This window comes from Loxodonta africana, chromosome 15, assembly GCF_030014295.1.
Source record: "Loxodonta africana isolate mLoxAfr1 chromosome 15, mLoxAfr1.hap2, whole genome shotgun sequence".
Taxonomy (NCBI): domain Eukaryota; kingdom Metazoa; phylum Chordata; class Mammalia; order Proboscidea; family Elephantidae; genus Loxodonta; species Loxodonta africana.
Genome location: NC_087356.1, coordinates 15,942,904 through 15,966,844, shown reverse-complemented (window position 1 = coordinate 15,966,844; position 23,941 = coordinate 15,942,904). Strand labels below are relative to the sequence as shown.

The window sequence follows — 23,941 nt, the reverse complement described above, 5'->3', positions numbered from 1 at the left end:
GTAAGCCCAGTGCCTGGCACATGGTAGGCACTTAGAAAGTACTTAACCAATGACAAATTGGTCATGCTACTTTGTTGTAAGTATCGCCAAGATGACTGGTTCTACACACTCGAGATAAAATTATGGCCTACTGTCTTTTAGATGTATGAATAGCTTGGACAGACTAGTAATGTAATGTGATACCAGTAAGAAGTTTCATATTTGCTTCTTGAGGTCCCCTCTTCCTGAATTGTTGGAAACTCGGGGGGGTTAAGCTGTATCTCTCCCCTCAAAAGAGTAGAGTTCTATCCTATTTCCACCCCAAAATCAGAGGAGCAGCATGTGTGTGGATCACTAGCTGGACCTCTGAAATGTCACTCTGTCCCTCAGGGCGCAATGTGGGTCTTCATGGCCCATGGACCTGGTCCATTTGCCATGGTGTCTTGCTGGCCCAGGCCCTGCACAGACTACCATATTCTTTTTTTTTTTTTTTACTTTAGATGAAGTTTTACAGAACAAACTAGCTTCTCATTAAACAGCACACATATTGTTTTGTGATGTTGGTTAACAATGCTGCGACATGTTAACATTCACCCTTCTTGACCTTGGGTTCCTTATTACCAGCTTTCCTGCCCCCCCCCCAACCCCTCCTTCTAGTCCTTGCCCCTGGGCTGGTGTGCCTCTTTAGTTTCATTTTGTTTTATGGGCCTGTTTAATCTTTGGCTAAAGGGTGAACCTTAGGAGTGACATCATTTCTGAGCTAAAAGGGTATCTGGGGGCCATACTTTTGGCGTTTCTCTAGTCTCTGTCAGGGCAGTAAGTCTGGTCTTTTTTTTTGAGTTAGAATTTTGTTCTATATTTTTCTCCTGTTCTGTCCGGGACCCTGTATCGTGATCCGTGTCAGAGCAGTTGGTGGTGATAGCCAGGCACCATCTAGTTGTGCTGGACTCAGTCTGGTGGAGACTGTGATAAATGTGGTCCATTAGTCCTCTGGACTAACCTTTCCCTTGTGTCTTTAGTTTTCTTCATTCTTCCTTGCTCCCAAAGGGGTGAGACCAATGAAGTATCTTAGATCGCTGCTCACAGGCTTTTAAGACCCCAGACACTACTTACCAAAGTAGAATGTAGAACATTGTCTTCCACCATGTTCTTTTGAGGGAGAACAGTTGTAGACCTCAAGGGCATGAGTGTCACACTTGGCTCCCTCTGGTTTTACACTCCCATACCTGACCATTGTTCCCTGTGTGTAAGAGTCCCAAAACGAAGGCAATTGGCATAGTGAGGGGTGGTCAGCCTAACTCTAGTTCTAATCCTCAAACACTCTAAAAGTTCTGCTTTTATCCTAGCATCCAGTAACCTCTACACAAACTTAATTCTTTCACTAAACAAATGTTTGTTCTTTGTAGTTGATTGAGAAAGCATGTATCAGTCAGTACATTCTCAGGGGGTCTTGATGCAAGCTGTTACCAGCAACCACTGTGCAAGATGTCCCAGGGACTGTGCTACCTTAAATTATTTTAACATTGTATTCTCAGAAAGAAATATCCTGTAATTAACTTGTAACACCCCCCTCCTTGTTACCTACTCTTCAAATTATCACACTGTAGCCAATCTGAAAACCAATCTGAGAAAGACACACATTTACCTTAAACCAATCCCTCTCAAGTTCCACCACCTGCTTCCAGTAAGCCCACCTCACAATGATTTAAGTTTGTACCTTCCAATCAAAACAAAGTACCTAAAGTTCTTTGTTGTCACCCTTTAAATACGTTTCTGCAGCTTCCCACCCCAGAGTGCTGGATTTCACTTTATGAGGTTCAGTGTCTCTCTGGCTCAAGCTGCTGCTTTATTTTCAATCAACCTCTTTACTTTTACTTTAACAAGAGTATCAGTTACTGTTTGACACCTGCCAGAGTGGCAGGGCTGAGATGAGCTTCAGACGTCAGCTTTCATGTCCTGCCTGCTCGGAGGCCTCACCCTGACATCACTGTCCTCGAGGTAATTTAACATCAGGGACCTCTTTGCCCTTTTCTGCCATGTCCCTGATGTGGGCCAGTTTCCCTGACTTTCAGGGGTGGAAGGACGCATGTTGGGGTGTGGCTCCTTCCTTCTCAGAGGCTCTGGGCTCCTTTGCCTGCCAGTGGTCTCAGGGAATGCAGCCAAACCTGACTTACCAAGGTTACCTGATTACCTGCCTTTGCATAACCAAGGGGCCATTTGAGGGACCCTTTTTTTTATTCTTTTTTTGCAGGACAATGACATGCAGTTTCTCTGGATTTAGAAAAACTGGTCCCTGCAGTAGAAGTTTTATATGATTCTAATACTCCATTCTTCAGCTCTCTATTGGTAGCAAGGTTATCTAATCACAACTTTAAAATATGAAAGGGCTGTTGTCTCAGTTACCTAGTGCTGCTGTAACAAAAATATCACAAAGTAGGTGGCTTTCAAGAACAGAAATATTTTGCCTCAAAGTTTTGGAAGTTAGAAGTCTGAGTTTAGGGTATCGGCTCTAGGGCAGCATCCTTTCTTGTCGGTAGCTCCAAGCATTCCTTGGCTTGTAGGTGATTCCTCACATGGTGTCTGTCTTCCCCTTGTATGTGTCTGTGTCTTAGTCTGCTCTTTTTATAAGACACCAAACAGAAGTGATTAGATTTAGGACTTACCCAACTCTGGTATGACCTCATAAACATAAAAAAAACATTTTTATACAAGCTCATATTTACAGGTACAGCGATAAGGACTTCAACATTTCTTTTGGGGGACACAATTCAAACCATAATAGCTATGGTAAATGTGTTCTTTTCCTTCACCACATGTAGCACAGAGCACTCTACAAGTTACTATGAGTTCGTTGGTGTGAGTGGCTGTGAGGATGTGATCCACCTTTACCGGCTGCTGTGGACATCGACGGTGCTGAACATCATTGGCTTGTTCCTAGGCATCGTCACAGCAGCGATACTGGGAGCCTTCAAGGATATGGTGAGTTGAAGGACTCTTTCTCTTCACTGTATTAAGTAATAACATCACTGTCATTTCTAGCACACTTGACAATGGACAAGGGGCTTTGAGGTCCATTTCTCTGTGAGTCGGGCAAGGCAGGTCTTAGCATCCTCATTTTACAAGAAAGGAGTTTGAGGCTCATAGATACTATTTGTAATGTATTGTTTGCTGATTATTCACTATGGAAGCTGGGTCTGTTTTAAGCACTTTACAACTATTAATTACTTTAATCCTCTCAACTACTCTATAGGAGCCCTGGTGGTGCAGTGGTTAAGAGTTTGGCTGCTAACCAAAAGGGTGGCAGTTCAAATCCACCAGCCACTCCCTGGAATCCTTATGGGGCAGTTCTCCTCTGTCCTATAGGGTTGTTATGAGTCGGAATCGATTTGATAGCAATGGGTTTAACTACCCTGTAAGGCGTTGTTACTGATAGTTGGCATTGAGTCAGCCCCTGACTCATAGTAATCCCATACACCACTGAACAAAACGCTGTCCAGTCCTGCACCATCTCCATGATTGGTTGCAGATGAACTGTTGTGACCCGTAGGGTTTTCATTGGCTGATTTTTGGAAGTCAATCACCAGGCCTTTCTTCCTAGTCCTTCTTAGTCTGGAAGCTATGCTAAAACCCATTCAGCATCATAGCAACATGCAGGCTTTCACTGCCAGGCGGGTGGGGGCTGTGCATGAGGTGCGTTAGCTGGGATTCAAACCTAGGTCTCCTGCGTGAGAGGTGAGAATTGTGCCACTAAACTGTCAGTGCCCTATGAGATAGGTACTATATTATCCCCGTTTAAGAAATGGAAGCTCAGCTACAAAGAAGGAGCACCAGTACTTGCATGCAGGCGCCTCGACTTTCAATCCATGATCTTGCCACCATTTCCCGGCCCTGACTGTATATCAGGATCACTTGTGGAATTAGACAAACACCACCTGGGGTTTCCAGTCTGGGAGACCTGGAGTGGGGTTTGGGATCCAGATTTCACAAGCTCCAGACACGCAGGCTGAGAAGCACTGGAGAGTGGGTACTTTGGAGGTTGATGCTGTAAGAACTTGGCCAGCACTGGGTCTTTTCTAGGAAGGTGAAGTGCGCTGTAGGGTTTATCTCTTTAAGCCTATTTAAGCTAAGCCTCTCCCCACACCTTTTCTCTTTCACAGGAAAATAGCTCATTCTTGTGACTGAGCTGGGTACATCCTCCCTCCTCCTGTCCTCTCATGGGGGACCTGTTTGTTTTGAACCAGATGGTCTCATAGTGTGCACAAAGAGCAAACTCCTGCAACAAGTTATCTTTAATTTTTAGAGGTGCCATAAACAAATGGAATTGACTCCATGATTTTTGGCTATAAACAAATGAATGGCAAGGTGTTTAAAGGACCAAAACCCAAACGCAAACTCATTGCCATAGAGTTAGTTCCAACTCATAGTGACCCTATAGAACAGAGTAGAACTGCTCCATGGGGTTTCCAAGGCTATAAATCTTTAAGGAGTCAGACTGCCAGATCTTTCTCTTGCGAAGTGGCTGGGGGTTCAAACCACTCACCTCTGAGTTAGCAGCTGATCGAGTAACCACTCCAGTGCACCACCAGGGTCCCTTGTTTAAAGGAAGCCCTTCTCCAAAAATCTCAGCAGCCATGAACACAAAGGAGTACAAATGAAAACTTACCATCCAGCAGCCACACAGGGAACCACCAAACCAATTCGACAACTTTAACTGAAAGCTCAGTGCGGATACATATGTAAACAAATACTCTGTGGCAAAACAAAACAAAACAAAAAATCCCACAGCCAAGATACTTCTGGAATGATTTCTTGCCCACCCCAGCTGTTCTAGAAATTCTGGTCATTGATCATTTTTAATAACTTAGCCAGGGACTCCTCTTGACATCTGTTACTCAATCTCACATTTTTTGGAAGGTTTCGTGTTCCCAGACTAAAACGGTGACACTGTGTGAGTTGCTGTTATCCCCAAGTAATCTCCAGGCTTTCACCTCTCCAGGGGTGCGAAGTCTCCAATCCCTGACCTTGGATTTTGAGATATCTTTAAACTAATACAAGACAACCAGTTGCTATTGAATGGACCGGACTCATGGTGGCCCCTTGTGTGTCAGAGCAGAACTGTGCTCTACAGAGTTTTCAATGACTGATCATTCAGAAGCAGGTCACCAGGCCTTTCTTCCAAGGATGCATGTAACTAGGAGATAGCCAGATGACGTCTACTGCAGTGATTTTACAAATTCAGCATAGTCAATGTATCCATCACTGTTCTTATCATCATCTCTCAAAATACCATCTATTAAGTTCATCAGTTCGTCTTCGTTCATTGTGCTGCACGCTCACTCCCTTCCTCCTTGTAGTCATGAGTGATGGAGAGTTCAAAGCCGTCGAGCCAATTATTGCCATCGTAAGCATGCATTTTGAAATAATGGAGCTGCAGTTCTTGTGGGGACATCTCCATCTCTGGCTTCTTGATGGCACCTTCTAGATGTTCCTTGGTTTGGTCTTGGTTGTTCACTGTTCTTATCCAGGCCCAGCATGTGAGAAGCTGGCCCCAGGCTCCTTGGCCTTGATGCTTGGGATGCAAAAGGCCCAGAGCAAGCTGTACAGGAACAGAGTTCTCAGCAGCTGCAGGGATCTCGTGGCCACCGGTACCTTCACAGTGCCCTGCTGCCAAACGGCTTCCCACAGACATAAGGCCCTCCAGGAAGAGCCTCACCAGCCCCGTCCCAGAAACACCAGAAAGGCATTTAGTATGCGTGAGATGCAGAGATGAAGGATTGGACTTAAGTAGCCCCTTACCAGGGTCTGGACAAGGGTCTCCTGGAAGGTGTGTCAACTCAGTGGGGTTTGCATGTACTGATAATAGACACATAGGAATCTTAGTCATCTGGTGCTGCTGTAACGGAAATACCACAAGTGGATGGCTGTAACAGAGAGAAATTTATTTCCTCACAGTAAAGTAGGCTGAAAGTCCAAATTCAAGGCATCAGCTCCAGGGGAAGGCTTTCTCTTTCTTTTGGCTCTGGAGGAAGGTCCTTGTCCTCAATCTTCCCGTGGTCGAGGAGCTTCTCAGGCACAGCGACCCTGTGTCCAAAGGACGCGCTCTGCTCCTGGTGCTGCTTTCTTGGTTGTATGAGGTCCTCAACTCTCTACTTGCTTCTCTTTCCTTTTATCTCTTCAGAGACAAAAGGTGGTGCAGGCCACACCCCAGGAAAACTCCCCTTACATTGAATCAAGGATGTGACCTGGGTAAGGGTGGTGTTACAATCCCACCCTAACCCTCTTAACATACAATTACAATCACAGAATGGAGGACAACCACGCAATACTGGGAATCATGGCCTAACCAAGTTGATACACACATTTTGGGGGAGACATAATTCAATCCACGACAGAATCCCTGGGTGGTATAAACAGGAACAGGCTGGGCTGTTAACCAAAATATTGGCAGTTCGAGTCCACCCAGAGTCTCCTCAGAAGAAAGGCCTGGCAGTCTACTGTCCAAAAACCAGCCACTGAAAACCCTGTGGAGCAGAGTTGTACTCTGACACACACGAGATCACTGTGAGTTAGAGGTGACTCGATGGCCGCTGGTTGGTTAACAGGTACTTACACAGACATGGTCATTTCAAACTTAGTGTCATGCCCGTGCCCCTGAGATTACATCATAGTTCTGGGTGGGAAAAGGAACTCTATTGAGTCCCCGGGTCCTGAGATGTGTAGATGGACAGTTATGTCCCCAGCATGGTCTCCTCACAGTCACTCATAGCAGAGGAGCCTCATTTAGCCCAGGCTGAGGAGGTAAGATGGCTGGACAAGCTGAGGTCCTCAGAGGAAAAACAGAGGGAGATGCATATAGTGGTGTGATTGAGAGGACAGGGGGAGGGACTAGAGCTCCCCACCGTCCGCTCCAGAGGTGACCATCGGCCTTCTGGACTGATGTTGCCTTACCATATATCAGAAGGTTTTGCTCCCTCATGGGAGGCTGGGCAGTAGCAAGCTATTCATGCAGACTGGAGAGAAGCAGGTGTTAAAGGACTGGTAAACTGGATTTGAGGTGCCCGCAGGACAAACAGTGGAAATTGCTAGTCTGTACCTGGAGATAGGTACCTGGAGCTGAGAGGAGAGGTGGGCCCTGCAGATGTGGATGCAGGTATGAGTGTGTAGGCAGTGGCTGAAGCCATGAGAGGAGATGAGGATACATGGCAGATGGGAGGGCCCTGGCTGGGACATCCAGCTGTTACCTCCGTGACCAACAGGCTTGGTTTGGTGGCCTTGGCTGGCCGGGCAGGTGGTCCTTTCCTCCCTGATGCTCTTGGAATGGGTGCTCAGGTAAGCAGAACAGGCTCCAAGATTAATCGTCCAGAAACAATGTCATCCGGCCCAGAAAAATTCAGAGTCATCCTCCATCCTTCTCCACATACCTCTCATTAGGAACAGGGACCAAGTATTGTTTTTTTTTAATTGTGCTTTAGGTGAAAGTTTACAGCTCAAGTTAATTTCTCATACAAAAATTTATACACATATTATTATGTGACATTAGTTGCAATCCCTACAATGTGACAGCACCCTCCCCTTTTCCACCCCGGGTTTCCTGTGTCCATTCGATCAGTTCCTGTCTCTTCCTGTCTTCTCATCCTGCCTCTGGACAGGAGCTGCCCATTTGGTCTCGTGTATCTGCTTGAACTAAGAAGCACACTCGTCACGAGTATTATTTTATGTTTTATAGTCCAGTCTAATCTTTGTCTGAGGGTGGGCTTCGGGAATGGTTTTAGTTCTAGGTTAAGAGAGCTTCCGGGGGCCATGGCTTCTGGGGTTCCTCCAGTCTCAGTCAGACCATTAAGTCTGGTCTTTTTACGTGAATTTGAGTCCTGCTGCACACTATTCGCCTGCTCATTAGGGTCTCTCTGTTGTGCTCCCTGTCAGGGCGGTTGTTGTCGGTAGCTGGGCACCATCTAGTTCTTCTGGTCTTGGGCTGATGGAGTCTCTGGTTTATGTGGCCCTTTTGTCTCTTAGGCTAATATTTTCCTTGAGGCACCAAGTATTGTTGGTTCAGTCTCCTTGATATTTCTTAGCTCTTTGTCTTCTCGCTCTCACCTCCATATCCTGAGGGTCATTGCCCATGTTCGGGCCTTCTTCACGCTGCCTCCTGACTGGTTTCAGCATAGTCCTCAAGGCTGCCGAGGGAGACATTTTGAAACCCAAATCTGATCATGTCCCTCCCCAGCTGAGACTGCTTTGGTGGCTTCCCAGTCTCTTTGGTTCAGCATCCAAGGCCTTTCATCATCTGGGCTCAGCTCATCTTCCTAGCATCATCTCCTGTCAGTTCCCAGCATGCTGTGCAAGCTTTGAGCACAGAACTATGTACTATTCCCCAAAGAAGATGTAAGTGTTCATGTAATTGCGCTTCTACTGCCTGGAATCACTCTTTGTGGCTCCTTTTCCACCTTTCCCTCCCGAGCCCAGCAAGCAGAACTTGCCCTGTGAGAAACCTCCTCTCATGTCCCTGGGGAATTCCCTGTTTCTCTGTCTAGCTTCTCCATCATTCTGTCTAGAACATTGTTTTATACCTTTATGTGAGCTCTTCAGATCTCTTGAGAACTGGTGGTCTGGAACCAGATTGCAGATGTTGACATTTGTCCCAAGCCAGTCACTGGCAACGTGCTATTGGGCAAATACTTAACTACGTTATGCCTCAGCTTCTGCAACTGTAAAAAACAAACAAGCAAATACCGGTTGCCATCGAGTCAACTCAGACTTACGACACCCCATGTGTATCAGAGTGGAACCGTGCTCCACAGGGTTTTCAATGGCTGATTTTTTGAAAGTAGATGCCAAGCCTTTCTTCCAAGGTGCCTCTGGATGGACTCAAACCTCCAGCCTTTCGATGAGCAGCCAAGCATGTTAACCGTTTGCACCAAATGGTAATAATCATCATAGTGCTTTCTTGTAGGGTGGTTGCGAGGATGGGATGAGCTAGGACTGGGAAGGCACTGGGAACATGCCTTGCATGTGGTGAGTGCCCTAAACATGACAGCTACTGTTGTGATCTCTGTGCTCACTCAGTGTTTCGAAGGCCTCTGCCACCTTCTGTTCCCATCCGTGAATGGTGAGAAACCCAGTGCTGCTTACTTCCCACACTGCCTGGGCTTCTCGGAGGGTTAACTCCCAACCCCTCTGCCTCTTGATTTCCTGCTCCTGAATTACCAGCCTTCACTGGGCATCTTGCCTCGGTGCCCCTTCTTCACCTTGCACCACCCCAACATTCTCACTCTTTCAAAGTACTCAACAGCCCAGTGCCCGGGCCCAGTCCCCAAGGCTTGATTCAATTTGTCTGGGTATGGGGACTCTGAAGGGCTCCCCAAGTGATTCTCGTTGCAGCCAAATCTGAGAAAATGCCTCTAGTACAATGGCCTCCTTTTAGAGAGAAGAACTTTCTCAGGGTCACACAGCTGGGATGAGCAAAGGGGCCAACATTCCAATGACTTGATCCCAGGCCAGGGCAAAGGAGACAAGTCTGTAGGACAGAAATACCAAGTAACGTCAATTCAGAGAAAAGGCCTTTCCTTGGAAAAACTGAGTTTTTATTTTTAAGTCTTCAAAAGTAGGAACTGAGGGTGGGATGGGAGTGGAGACGTGGTTATATAACAGTGATCCGAAAGAGGTGGGTAACCAATGACCACTGGCCCTGGATGCCTTTTCCAGGGGCAGGGGCTCAAGAGCTCTTTTTCTAGCCTTCCTCTGCTCACGGGGCACCCAGCCGGAAAGAGGGTTGAGTGTAGTACTGAAAGAAGCCCTGTTAGGGGCATTTCAACTGCAGATCTGTGGTCCTGGCCTGAATCAAAATGTCTGGTCCTGACATTCTCCCCAAAGCCAGCAACAATGCACACTGCTTAGCAAAGGAGAGGCTTTAGCTGGTCCAATATTCTTAACCTGCTCAAGGCTCGAAATTCTTTCTAGCTCACCTTGCCCTGCTCTGCTCCAAGCCCCTAGGGCTCCAGCTATACAGAATATCCCTGGCTTCCCTTTACCATTTGTACCATCCAGGGACTCCGGGGACAAATAAATAGAAAAATAAAAGTTTAAAAAAAGCCTTAAAAAAAAACAGCCTTGCTTTTAGGTAGTTGTCATAGATTGAATTTTGTCCCCCCAAAATATGTATCAACATGATTCTCGGTATTGTGTGGTTCCCTTTCATTTTGTGATATGATGTGATTATCCTCTATGATGTTAATGAGGCAGGATTAAAGGCAGTTACGTTAATGAAGCAGGACTCAATCTACAGGATTAAATTGTATCTTGAGTCAGTCTTTTTTGTGATATAAAAAAGAGAAGTGAGCATAGAGGAGAGGGACCACATGCCAACAAGAAAGAGCCAGGAGTGGAGCACGTCCTTTGGTCCCAGGGCCCCTGTGCTAAGAAGCTCCTAGACCAGGGGAAGATTGATGACAAGGACCTTACCCTACAGCCAACAGACAGAGACTTCCCCTGGAGCCAGCACCTTGAATTTGGACTTCTAGCCTCCTAAACTGTGAGAGAATAAATTTCTGTTTTTTAAAGCCATTTGCCTGTGGTATTTCTGTTATAGTAGCACTAGATGACTAAGACGGTAGTTAATTCAAACCAGAGAGCCACTGATCTCAGAGAATATTTGGAATCTTTCCATCAGCAGAATTTATAGAAAGATGGACACCAGTATTCTAGAGTGACTTGAACATACAATTTTCCAGAGGCAGAAGGATGAACTATAAGGCCAGCTCTGTGGTTCGTGGTGTTGGCATAGTTTTTTGAAAAGAAAAGCAAGCTAAATGCTTCCTCAGCCATTCAGTGCTGACTGACACATCTCCATCTTCTGTGGCAGGTCCCTCTGTCCTCATTGGCCTATGGCTCATCGTCTCCTCCTCAGATCCTCTACAATCCCGCCCAGCAGATCCTGGCCTACACGGGCTTCTGCCCATCGTCAGCAACCATCCCGACATACTCGTCATACCCTTTGCCTCTTCAGGTACAGTGCCTAGAGTAATTGCTCATGAGAGTCGCCTGGCTAAAACCAGAGGTGCTTATATTCATGTCATTCATGCCAGAGGCATGTCAGATCAGGAGCCGGAGGTTTGGAGTTGGTCCCGTGGCCCCTCCTCTTCCAGTTTAGGCGGCTGATAGATGGTGGAGTCAATGTTAACTAACTAGCAAGGGTTTAGGGATGATCTGAGGGAAGACATTGTGGGTGACAGCCAAGCGTGGGTTCTCGTCTTCATTTGATGGACCATTTGATGACCAGATTGGCATTTCAGATGTTATTTCCTTTCTGTGGCCCTAGTGATACAGCCATTGGTGTTCCTCCAGCTTCTAGTTTTTGCTAACCCGTGAACTGGTCACCACAGACTTTGGCTGTGGTTTTCCGGTCAGAATGATTGAGGATTCGACCCCAGCTTCCTGGGTAGCTGAATGCCCTGTGAGCACAGCAGAGTGTTTTGAATGCTTTGTACCGCATGAGTTTGCCAACATCCAACCAATTTTTACGTGCAAAAATAGCAATTTCATACGGTTAATCCTAATATATTTCTGTTGCCCCCTTTGCCTTGAGGATTATTACAGGAAGAGAGACATTTAGTGGAGGTGAAATTCTTGCTTATCCAGTAGCATTTGCTTTGTCCTTCTCCTATTGCCATTAGTGGTTTCAGCCTCTTCTTCTTTGTATTTTAGGAAGCCTCAATTCGTAGTTGTGGTTAAAGTAGACCCTGGATAATCAGAAGTCACCTTATTGATTCTAGATCAGTTTTTCAACCTATAAATTGTTGACGTTTTGGACTGGATGATTCTTTGTTGTGAGGGGCTGTCCCGTGTATTGGATGTTTAGCAGCATTTCCGGTCTCTACCAATTAGATGCCAGTAGCACACCCTCCCTCAGTGTGTGACAACCAAAAATGTCTCCAGACATTGCCAAATGCCCCCAGGGAGGCAAAAACATTTGAGAACCACTGCTGTAGACAAACTCATCTAGGATTTCATTTTGGAATGGGAGGCAGGACTGGCTTATATATAATCAAATTGACTTGGTACAGCTTGTTTTGCCATTAGTAGCAATAGCAATAACAGCAACACGTGCACATACAGTGTTCTGTGTGCCAGGTCTAGTTCCAAGCAGTTTACATATATTAACATATATTCAGTATTGAGTTTCTGTAATCAGGAAGGCCTGTGGATGAATGGGGGAAAGGCTTCCCGTTGCTGTCGAGTTGATTCTGACTCATAGAGACCCTATAGGACAGAGTAGAATTGCCCTGTAGGGTTTCCAAGGAGCAGCTGGTGGATTCAAACTGCTGACATTTTTTTGGTTAGCAGCCGAGCTCTTAACCATTGGGCCACCAGGGCTCAGATTCAGGTAACTTTTTATAGAGTTACTTGCTCAAAGAGGCCGATGACACCAGATGAATTATACCGACAGGAAGTAAGACCTTACTTAGAAAAAATGGCTGTTTCAGAAAGAGGGCTTATGAAACCTACGAGCTCTGGACTGTCCAGGAAAAAGAGGGATTTACCAGCTTCCCTGAGATTGTGACCCAAAAGCAACTGTCCAATTTAAGCAGGAACGATGATGAACTGGGAAACCCTGGTGGCGTAGTGGTTAAGAGCTATGTCTGCTAACCAAAAGGTCAGCAGTTTGAATCCTCCAGCTGGTCCTTGGAAACCATATGGGGCAGTTCTACTCTGTCCTATGGTGTCACTATGAGTCGGAATCGACTCAATGGCAATGAGTTTGTTTTTTATAATTGCAATTGAGTTGCTTCTGGCTCATGGTGACCCCATGTGTTTCAGAGTAGAACTGCTCCATAGGGTTTTCAATGGCTGTGACCTCTTGGAAGTAAATTGCCAGGCCTTTCTTCTGAGGTGCCTCTGAGTGGATTCGAGCTGCCAATCTTTTGGATAGTAGATGAGTGCTTAACCATTTGCACCACCCAGGGACTCCTATGATGAACTTAATCCCTGCATTTGAAAGTCATCAAAAGAGCTCTTTTCTGTGGAAGGGCTCCTAGCTGTCCTGTGAATTCCTCATTCTCTGGAAAGTCCCCTTTATGATTTAAAGAAACAGCAATCATTTCAGTTTGCCACACTGAGAGAGGGACGGGGAGGGTATTCCATGCCAATAACTTTATGTAGAGAAAGTCAGAAACCTGGTTTCCCCAGGACCCCAGCAGCACATGTTGTTGGTGGAGGTATGTGGTGGGGGCTCTCCGAGGTCCAGGATGGGGGGTGCGGGGGGGCAGCAGGCTGGGCAAAGCTGTCTCCATTCACTTCTGCCAAGGATAAACCAGCTGGGTGTGAATTTAGTCAAGAGGAATGGGATCTCCTGGGTTTGTCATCTCCACATGGAAAAGGGAAAGTCCCTGTCTCTCTCTCTGCCTCAGTTTCCTCGATTCACCTTGAAAATGAATCTAGTGGCTGTGGTCCCTGGGTGTTTGTTGGGTCCTTCAGGATTCCTGCTAGGAGAAGCTGAAGCAGCAGCCCCACCTAGGAGCTCCAGGAGTGTATCTGGTCTCCGTGGAGTGACCCCTTGCAGACTTTGCCATCAGCGGCCCCCTCCATGGTGGGCGATCAGTCACTCACTCAGCGGGTCCTGGGTGGGGGTCGGCTGTGCTGTTTTGTGACCAGCAAGCCCTGGTGCCTGTGGAGGACCCACGGAAGGATTCCTGTATTCAGAGGACACAAGGTCACCTCATAGCCCCCTCTGTGCACCAGGCGTGGTCTGGCCCTGGAATGAATCTTATCCATTTCTGGATAATTCCAGGAAGGAATTATCCCCAGGTTCAGAAAGAAGAGTTGTCCTCAACAACCCAGCCCAGGACATGATTAGAATGTCACCAATGACCACAGGTGGTGGTCACTTCTGAGGGGTTAGGCTCGTTCCTTGGGCACCACAGGGCAGAGCCATCCTGGAGGCATAGGTAGCCCTGCCAGGAGGTGATGAGGAGGACTACAGCTCAGGAGCCTTCATCTTCTCATGAACCTACATCTGTATCCCCTCCTCAGGAGGTCCTCCTTCCCTGGTCCCCATTGCGGGACAGACATGTCATCTCAGACCACAGTTTTGGTGCTGGGGTCTCTGCTTAGCCCACCTTCATCTTCTTAACTATGAATTAGTTTGCAAACATAAAATATTCGGCCTGGGGAAAATGTTTTTAGCTATGAAATTTCCAAACAGTGCTTGATCTCTAAAACCTACATAATATTGCAAAAACTCAACTACAAAAAGACAAATAACCCAATTAAAAAATGGGCAAAAGATATGAACAGACACTTCACTAAAGAAGATGTACAGGTAGCTAACAGATACTTGAGGAAATGTTCACGATCATTAGCCGTTAGAGAAGTGCAAATCAGAACTACAATGAGATTTCATCTCACTCCAACAAGACTGGCATTAATCCAAAAAATACAGAATAGTTAATGTTGGAGAGGCTGTGGAGAGATTGGAACTCTTATACACTGCTGGTGGGAATGTAAAATGGTACAACCACTTTGGAAATTGATTTGGCGCTTCCTTAAAAAACTAGAAATAGAACTACCATACGATCCAGCAATCCCACTCCTTGGAATATATTCTAGAGAAATAAGAACCTTTACATAAACAGATATATGCACCCCATGTTTATTGCAGCACTGTTTACAATAGCAAAAAGATGGAAGCAACCAAGGTGCCCATCGACCGATCAGTGGATAAATAAATTATGGTATATTCACACAGTGGAATACTATGCATCGATCAAGAACAGTGATGAATCTGTGAAACATTTCATAACATGGAGGAATCTGGAAGGCATTATGCTAAGTGAAATTAGTCAGTTGCAAAAGGACAAATATTGCATAAGACCACAATTATAAGAAGTCAAGAAGTAGTTTAAACAGAGAAGAAAATATTCTTTGATGTTTAGGTGGCGAGAAAGGCAACACACAATACAGGCGAGGTCAGCACAACTAAACGAAAACCAAAGAAGTTTCCGGAATAAACTGAATGGTTCGAAGGCCAGCTTAGCAGGGGCACAGGTTTGGGGACCATGGTTTCAGGGGACATCTAAGTCAATTGGCATAGTAAAATCTATTAAGAAAACATTCCGCATCCCACCTTGGAGAGAGGTGTCTGGGGTCTCAAACGCTAGCAAGTGGCCATCTACAATGCATCAACTGGTCTCAACCCACCTGGCTCAAAGGGGAATGAAGAACACCAAGGACACAAGGTAATTACGAGCCCAAGAGACAGAAAGGGCCACATGAACCAGAGACTACATCAGCCTGAGACCAGAAGAGCTAGATGGTGCCTGGCTACAACCCATGACTGCCCTGACAGGGAACACAACAGAGGACCCCTGAGGGAGCAGGAGAGCAATGGGATGCAGACCCCAAATTCTCATAAAAAGACCAGACTTAATGGTCTGACTGAGGCTAGACGGACCCTGATGGTCACGGCCCCCAGGCCTTCTGTTGGCCCAGGACAGGAACCGTTCCCAAAGCTGACTCCTCAGACAGGGATTGGACTGGACAATGGGTTGGAGGGGGATGCTGGTGAGGAGTGAGCTTCTTGGATCAGGTGGACACCTGAGACTATGTTGGCATCACCTCCCTGGAGGAGAGATGAGAGGGTAGAAGGGGTTATAGGCTGGTGAAATGGACAGGAAAAGAGAGAGTGAAGGGAGGGAGTGGGCCGTCTCATTGGAGGAGAGCAACTGGGAGTGTGTAGCAAGGTGTATATAAGTTTTTGTGTGAGAGACTGACTTGATTTGTAAACATTCACTTAAAGCACAATAAAAATTAAAAAAAAAAATTAGGCCCACACTCTAGGTGCTTGCTTTTCCAGGGATGCTGGATGGACCTGAAGGGTGGTGCCACACCTTAGCTGGTTTGGCCATCTTTATGCTGGCTTGGAAAGGCACAGACATAGAGAAACGCTCCTGCATCCCAGACACATAGTTCCGATTGTCCTGTTCCATAATTTACATTTGCTTTGTCCACATCAATACTGGAAGCCTGAGCAACCTCCTCCCATACACATGGGAAAACAAGAAGTTAGGAAGAAAAGGTGATGTGTCCACTGTCACATTGTGACACTGTGACATTGTGGAGGGGAGGGGGCAGTACATGATTGAGACTGAACTTTCTCGACAGGAAATGAAAGGCATTTCCATCAGGGCCCTTTCCTCCTTGTGTGATGCTTAGAATCTTTGCAGGCTCTGTGACCAGCCAGCACCTGTCTCTAGTCGTGACTGTGGCTTCTGATGTTGAGTGTCTGCCCTGGGATGCCAGCAAGTATCGGCTCTGAAGCCTCTGGTTTAGCTGCAGCATCAGGGCCCCTTGGAAACCACAGTGGTTTCCTTCCTATCTCAGCCATTGAGCAAAGCAGCAATGCCCAGAGTGCTTATAAGTCTGAATCCTGATTTCTGATCCCTGACTTTCATGCTTCGAGCCCTGGGCAGAGTAGCCTACTCTTGTAGATTGTTAGGCTTCAGGGGGCCCGTTATCCTCATAGGAAGTTGACACTGTTCCTGCCCTGTGCAGACAAGGGGCAGTGTGCTCCCTGTGGGAGTGGATGGGTGTGGTGGAGGTGAGTTTTCATCAATAAAGCACAGACTGCCAGGATGCTTGTGAACCGATCCATTTTATGACCATGCTGTTTTCCCTCCTCATCCAGCTTTGGGGACCTTCAGCTTTTCACAAACAGCAGACGCTCTGTTCTTCATCCTCCCGAGGGATGCCTCAGTTCCTGTCCCTGTGGCTTAATCAGCTTGTATCGCCAGCATATGTTGGAGTATAATTACATATGCATTAATAATCAGATTTCAGAAGCAAGGACAAATCGAATGAGGCTCATGTGGTTCCTTAGGGGGGAAAAATAACAGAATTGATGCTTCTGCTTCAGCCGAACCAACAGACAGAAAGGAAATATTTTAAGTGTTCTGTCGAAGTCATTAGCAGCAAAAAATATACTCACAGAACAGATAGCAGGGGATGAGACAGCTTTTTGACGGATTTAGTTCCAAAAAAAAACCAAACCCATTGCCATCAAGTCGATTCCGACTCATAGCAACCCTATAGGACAGAGTGGAACTTAAGGAATGCCTGGTGGGTTTGAACTTTTGACCTTTTGGTTAGCAGCCTGAGCTCTTAACCACTACGCCATCAAGGCTCCATTTAAGTGGTCAGTTAACAGAAAAACCTGAAGGAAAGTCACTTTTGCTAGCCAGAGCTCCATCCAGTTCCCAGCTGCTTGCCCCAGAAGGAAATGCAGAGAAAGGCCTGGCATCGAATAAGTCTACAAGCAGCGGTTTAGCGCCTGTACTGTTAATAAAGAGATTTATTCTATGTTCCTCTGATGGAAATTACCTGTCTGGGCAGAAACTCTTGTCCTTGAATAGGCCCCTGCCTGGCTGGAGTGGTTTAGCTCCATGGTTAGCCAGGCTGCCCATACGTGGTACAGAACAGAGAAGACACATGCAGGGGACAGAGCCTACCAGGTTCACTGCGGACCTGAGAGCAAGTTCAGTCAAGGTTTGCTTTGTTCTCCCTGATGTCTGAAAGAGGTGTGAGTTTGAGAGAAAGACAGAGGAAGAGGGCAGGCAGCTTGGGGCCATCGCATCCTGGAAGGCAAGGTTTTCTGTGAATATAAGCTGATATATACTTATGTGAAGCCCTGGTGGCACAGTGGTTCAGTGATTTGACTGCTAACAAAAAGGTCACAAGTTTGAATCCACCAGCCGCTCCTTGGAAATCCTATGGGGCAGTTCTACTCTGTCCTATAGGGTTGCTATGGATCAGGATTGACTCCATGGCAATCCTGTTTGGTTTTTTTGAGCTTATATGCTTATGTATAACTATATGTATACAGTGTACTGATAAATACTTATATATTTCATCTTCCACTGATATCTCTGATGATATCGACACTATAATCACCTTTTTGACGAGTGGATGGAGTTCTTGGCTTCAGCGGCTTTCTGTGAGGAGATTCTCCTTTCAGAATCATGAGGTCCAGTTGGCTCTTTACTTAGGCTTCCTTAATGGAGAGGTCTTCAGTAAGGGGGGTAGACAGACTGACACCTCAGGGGACCCTTCAGCACAGCTGGGTGGCAGAGAGCACAAGAATGTACACACACATCTGGGTAGATTAGAGAAGTGTTATTTAAAGAACTCATTCTGTGTTTCATAGAAGAAGTGTTTTGTTTGCTTTATTTATTTTAATGTTATTTTTAGTAGGATTTTTTTTTTACCCCCAGGACTTAAAAGAAACAAACAACTATCGTTGAAGAAGTTTGTCCACAGGTAAAGAAATGATGGAGACAGACTGCAGATTTCATTGATTTAAATTGTGTCCCCTTTGAACATTTTTCTCATTCCCAAATCACTTTACTTTGAATTACGCTGAAAATGTTGATGCTTTGGGGTTTTTTTTTGTTTGTTTTTTCCTTGATGTATGAAGAGTTAGATAAGCCCAGAAGAGCCAGCCTCCAGTCAAGAGAGTACCAATGTTGCAGCCTGCCAGTTGCTGTCATCTGTTCTGTGACTGGGTCCCATAGAATAGATGGAAGGGGGCGCCATGGCCCTGTGTTCTAACTTCTGCCAACTCCGGTGTCAGTCTGGTAAAAGGCAACCACTTTGAAAGTGAAAAGGCTAAAGTGCCTCAGCCACACAGGCTACAGAGGCCTGAGCGATTGAACAGGTGTGCTTTTAGCAAAGCCCTTTCTGGGGTACCTCTGAAAACATTTTTTCCAAGCAACCATGTGGTTTTTAAGAGCAGAGTTTGTGAAAAAGGAGACTCACCCTACCCAGCTGGGCTAAGTGGCCAGGTCCCTCTCTGATTTGCCTTGCTCTGGGGAAATGCTCTTTGTGGTCATGGTGCATTGCCTTTAGAAGGGCCAAACCAAAAACCAAACCCACTGCTGTGGAGTTGATTCCGACTCATAGCGACCCTATAGGACAGAGTAGAACTACTCCATAGGGTTTCCAAGGAGCAGCTGGTGGATTTGAACTGCTGATCTTTTGGTTAGCAGCCGAGCTCAGTCCTTTGAATAAGTGGGTGAGGCTGGGTCTGGAAGGGAGCCAGTGCCCAACGTCAAGTCTTTCAAGGGAGGTTATTGGCGCCTAGCGTGTATCATGTTTCTCCATACATGGACTGCTTACATCGTTTTACCTGCTTACTGAAGAAGCCATTTCTGTTTAATTGCAGCCGTCCAGCAACTTTCCAGTCTCGTCTTCCACTGATATCTCTTTATCTGATGACACGCAGCCACCGTCTCAATCCAGCTCCAACTACGGGCTTCCTCTCAATGCCCCACCACTCTATACACCAACTTATTTCCTCCCGGGGGAGAAACCTCCCCCCTACGCACCATGACACACAGGTGGTAGATTGAAAAAAAAATTTTTTTTTTAATTTGTTTGAAAAAAACCTTCTAAAAATCCTGCCTCTTTGATCAACCGCCTAGAGGTAGTCCAGGAGAGCCCTGCAGAAGTCTGCACCTGCCTTCCTTTCCCTGGTCACGTCCACTGTGTTGTGGATCAGAGCAAGCAGGAGGAAAACAGATCCCATGCTAGCCCAGGCAGGCGCCCTTCCTGCCCCGCCACCTCTCTCAGCCTGTAAAAGGCAGCAGGGAAGAGAGGTGGGAGTTGCCAACCAGAAATGTTTGCTCCCTCCAGAGGTAACACCACCTCTTTTGTACACGCCTCCTTCCCTTTTTGGAAACCCTGGTGGCGTAATGGTTAAGTGCTACAGCTGGTGACCAAGCGGCTGGCAGTTCAAATCCACCAGGCGCTCCTTGGGAACTCTATGGGGCAGTCCTACTCTGTCCTATAGGGTCACTATGAGTTGGAATCAATTTGACAGCAGTGGGTTGGTTGGTTTGTTTTTGTTTTTTGGTTTTTGGCTTCCCTTTTCATAAATACACATCAAATATTGCTTAAAATTTCAACCTGGAGCCTCCTTGTTTGAAAGAGGCTGTTCCAGTATTTTGTTCTCATTTACAAAAAACAAACATGTTCTCTGTTTAATTTCCCTACCATCCTCTTATGAGTTGTTATTTTCAAAGAAAATATGGCCCAGTGTATTCCTATATGAGGATTAGTTTTTGAGGAAATATATTGTAAGCTTATATATATTTATATGTACGTGTGTGTATGTCATAAAAAAGGGGCTGTGTCCCCACCACCCCATATATGCAGTGCTCTCCTGGCTGGCTTTGCTTGGAAAGAAAAGATGCTCTGGTTCAAATATAAAATGCTGTTTTTAAAGGCCTATGAGTCGACTGGAGTCTGTGTGTGTAGTCTTTTTCCATCTCTCAAACCTAAAATCTGCCTCTGCCTCCTAGTGAGAAGTTTTTCTACCTAAGGTTGAGTATTTCATATTCATGATGCCTGGGCTCCCAACTGGCCTTCTTCATAAAGTATTTCTAGAAGCTGCCCAGTTCACAGAGCGGGATCTATTCTACACAGTCCTACTGTGTGTGGGAATCCTTCCTGCTTGCAAAGCAGGTACCGTCTAAGTATTTCACCTCTCTGCTCTAAAATGATATGACTGAGTGGACATTTCTAAGATCCCTTCAGCTTCAAAAGTCTAAGGTTGCATCAATCACTATTATAAACTGACAAATATTTACTAAGGGCCCAACACGTGCCTGCCCCTTGTGAGACACCCCTGGTTAAACAGGGGAGCAGGAACCTTGGAAATAATCAAATCTGGGACAGGTTTGAGTCCCTAGATTATAATCCTGGATCCTTGGAGAAGGGAAAGAAAGGAAGGGGAGGAGAGGGGAGGAAAGGAAAAAAGGAGTTTCATGAAGACACGGTCTTGTGCCCCCCCTGCTGGCTGGCAATGACAATTCTGTCTCACAGACAAGATATTCTCAGTGTGTTACAGACACATGTTAAGTTTTCTGAGAATATAGAAAGTGTCCTATAAGGTAGATGAAGAATACACATTCACACAAGAAAGACAACATGCCTGGAACACAGAAACATCTGGTAAGTCAGATCCCAGGAATCAGGCTAATTGAGTTTAGAAAGGTGATACATAGGAAGAGAGAGGTATGGAGGATGGTCACTAGGCTGGTGAACCCTTATTTTTTATCATCATCATTGCTGTTGATATTTTGTTAAATATAGGACTCATGATTCAGGAACTTTCCAAGAGAACGGCTCTTGGCCTCTCCTCAGAGGTTGCCCGACTGACCTGTGTAGGCAGCACAGCCCTGGCCTTCTCAGACCCGGAGCGCACTCTTCCCTTTTGTCCCCAACTGATGCTTCTCAGGACGTTGAGATCCAAAGGCCATTAACAGAACTCAGTCATCAATGTCCTTGTCAATTTGTGCTATTTTAGGTCACACTATCAGAGGCCAATTTTGCTGAATTGTTTGACTTGCTTTGGGCGTAACTTAAAAAATAGTAAAAATTAGCAAAAACAGTTCTCACTGGCCAAAATGAAGCTCTTGGACATACTGTGAAATAAGGTAAAGTTAAGTTAGGTTTTGAAACCTCCTTTGTCTTCCGTTTTCAGTCTCTAGTTTTGACACCAATAATCTTGTTCTCCCTCTAACTGTCCAAAGCCTTGTTTATAATTCTCTACCCAGTTAGTCCCACACATTCCAGCATGTTCTTCCTTCTCACCTCCCCAAGTCATCAAAACTGACTTGTCTATGTCCTGTTTTCTCTGGTTGATAGCTGGTTACTTGATAAAATTGTTGTTGTTAGGTGCCGACGAGTCAGTTCTGACTCATAGCGACCCTATGCACAACAGAACGAAACACTGCCTGGTCCCGCGCCATCCTTAAAATTGTTGTTATGCTTGAGCTCATTGTTGCAGCCACTGCGTCAATCCACCTTGTTGAGTGTCTTCCACTTTTCTGCTGACCCTGTACTCTGCCAAGCATGATGTCCTTCTCCAGGGACTGATCCCTCCTGACAACATGTCCAAAGTATGTAAGACACAGTCTCGCCATCCTTGCCTCTAAGGAGCATTCTGGCTGCACTTCTTCCAAGACAGATTTGTTCATTCTTTTGGCAGTCCATGGTATAGTCAATATTCTTCGCCAACACCACAATTCAAAGGCGTCAACTCTTCTTCGGTCTTCCTTATTCATTGTCCAGCTTTCACATACATATGACGCGATTGAAAATACCATGGCTTGGGTCAGGCGCACCTTAGTCTTCAGGGTGAGATCTTTGCTCTTCAACACTTTGAAGAGGTCCTTTGCAGCAGATTTGCCCAATGCAATGCCTCTTTTGATTTCTTGACTGCTGCTTCCATGGCTGTTGATTGTGGATACAAGTAAAATGAAATCCTTGACAGCTTCAATCTTTTCTCCATTTATCATGATGTTGCTCATTGGTCCAGTTGTGAGGATTTTTGTTTTCTTTATGTTGAGGTGTAATCCATACTGAAGGCTGTGGTCTTGGATCTTCATTAGTAAGTGCTTCAAGTCCTCTTCACTTTCAGCAAGCAAGGTTGTGTCATCTGCATAATGCAGGTTGTTAATGAGTCTTCCTCCAATCCTGATGCCCTGTTCTTCTTCATATAGTCCAGCTTCTCCGATTATTTGTTCAGCATACAGATTAAATAGGTATGGTGAAAGAATACAACCCTGACGCACACCTTTCCTGACTTTAAACCAATCAGTATCCCCTTGTTCTGTCCAAACAACTACCTCTTGATCTATGTACAGGTTCCTCACGAACACAATTAAGTGTTCTGGAATTCCCATTCTCCGCGTCATCCATAGTTTGTTATGATCCACACAGTCCAATGCCTTTGCATAATCAATAAAACACAGGTAAACATCCTTCTGGTATTCTCTGCTTTCAGCCAGGATCCATGTGACATCAGCAATGATATCCCTGGTTCCACGTTGTCTTCTGAAACTGGCCTGAATTTCTGGCAGTTCCCTGTCGATATACTGCTGCAGCCGTTTTTGAATGATCTTCAGCCAAAATGTTGTTTGCATGTGATATTAATGATATTGTTGTATAATTTCCACATTGGGTTGGATCACCTTTCTTGGGAATAGGCATAAATATGGATCTCTTCCAGTCAGTTGGCCAGGAAGCTGTCTTCCATATTTCTTGGCATAGACGAGTAAGCACCTCCAGCACTGCATCTGTTTGTGGAAGCATCTCAATTGATATTCCATCAATTCCTGGAGCCTTGTTTTTTGCCAATGCCTTCAGAGCAGCTTGGACTTCTTCCTTCAGTACCATCGGTTCCTGATCATATGCCACCTCTTGAAATGGTTGAATATCGACTAATTCTTTTTGGTATAATGACTCTGTGTATTCCTTCCATCTTCTTTTGATGCTTTCTGCATCGTTTAATATTTCCCCCATGGAATCCTTCACTATTGCAACTCGAGGCTTGAATTTTTTCTTCAGTTCTTTCAGCTTGAGAAACCCGAGTGTGTTCTTCCCTTTTGGTTTTCCATCTCCAGCTCTTTGCACATGTCATTATAATACTTTACTTTGTCTTCTCGAGAGGCCCTTTGAAATCTTCTGTTCCGTTCTTTTACTTCATCAATTCTTCCTTTTGCTTTAGCTGTTCGATGCTCAAGAGCAAGTTTCAGAGTCTCCTCTGACATCCACCTTGGTCTTTTCTTTCTTTTCTGTCTTTTCAGTGACCTCTTGCTTTCTTCATGGATGATATCCTTGATGCCATTCCACAACTCGTCTGGTCTTCGGTCACTAGTGTTCAATGCATCAAATCTGTTCTTCAGATGGTCTCTAAATTCAGGTGGGATATACTCAAGGTCATATTTTGGCTCTCGTGGACTTGCTCTGATTTTCTTCAGTTTCAGCTTGAACTGGCATATGAGCAATTGATGGTCTGTTCCACAGTCGGCCCCTGGCCTTGTTCTGACTGATGATATTGAGCTTTTCCATCGCCTCTTTGCACAGATGTAATCAATTTGATTTCTGTGTGTTCTACCTGGCGAGGCCC

The 23,941-nt window shown here is 45.6% G+C and overlaps 1 non-coding gene and 1 pseudogene across 1 annotated transcript in view; one reads left to right on the top strand and one right to left on the bottom strand.

Moving 5' to 3' along the window:
• The window catches only part of LOC100657937 (uncharacterized), a 48,201-nt gene extending 44,929 nt beyond the window's left edge, over positions 1–3,272 (top strand). The window contains exon 4 of the transcript XR_010317912.1: positions 2,799–3,272. This is a non-coding gene — a transcript (uncharacterized LOC100657937). The remainder of the gene's footprint in view (positions 1–2,798) is intronic.
• Positions 3,273–5,138: 1,866 nt separating this feature from the next.
• LOC111751549 (multiple coagulation factor deficiency protein 2 homolog) lies at positions 5,139–10,947 on the bottom strand (annotated as a pseudogene).
• Between the last annotated feature and the right edge of the window lie 12,994 nt (positions 10,948–23,941).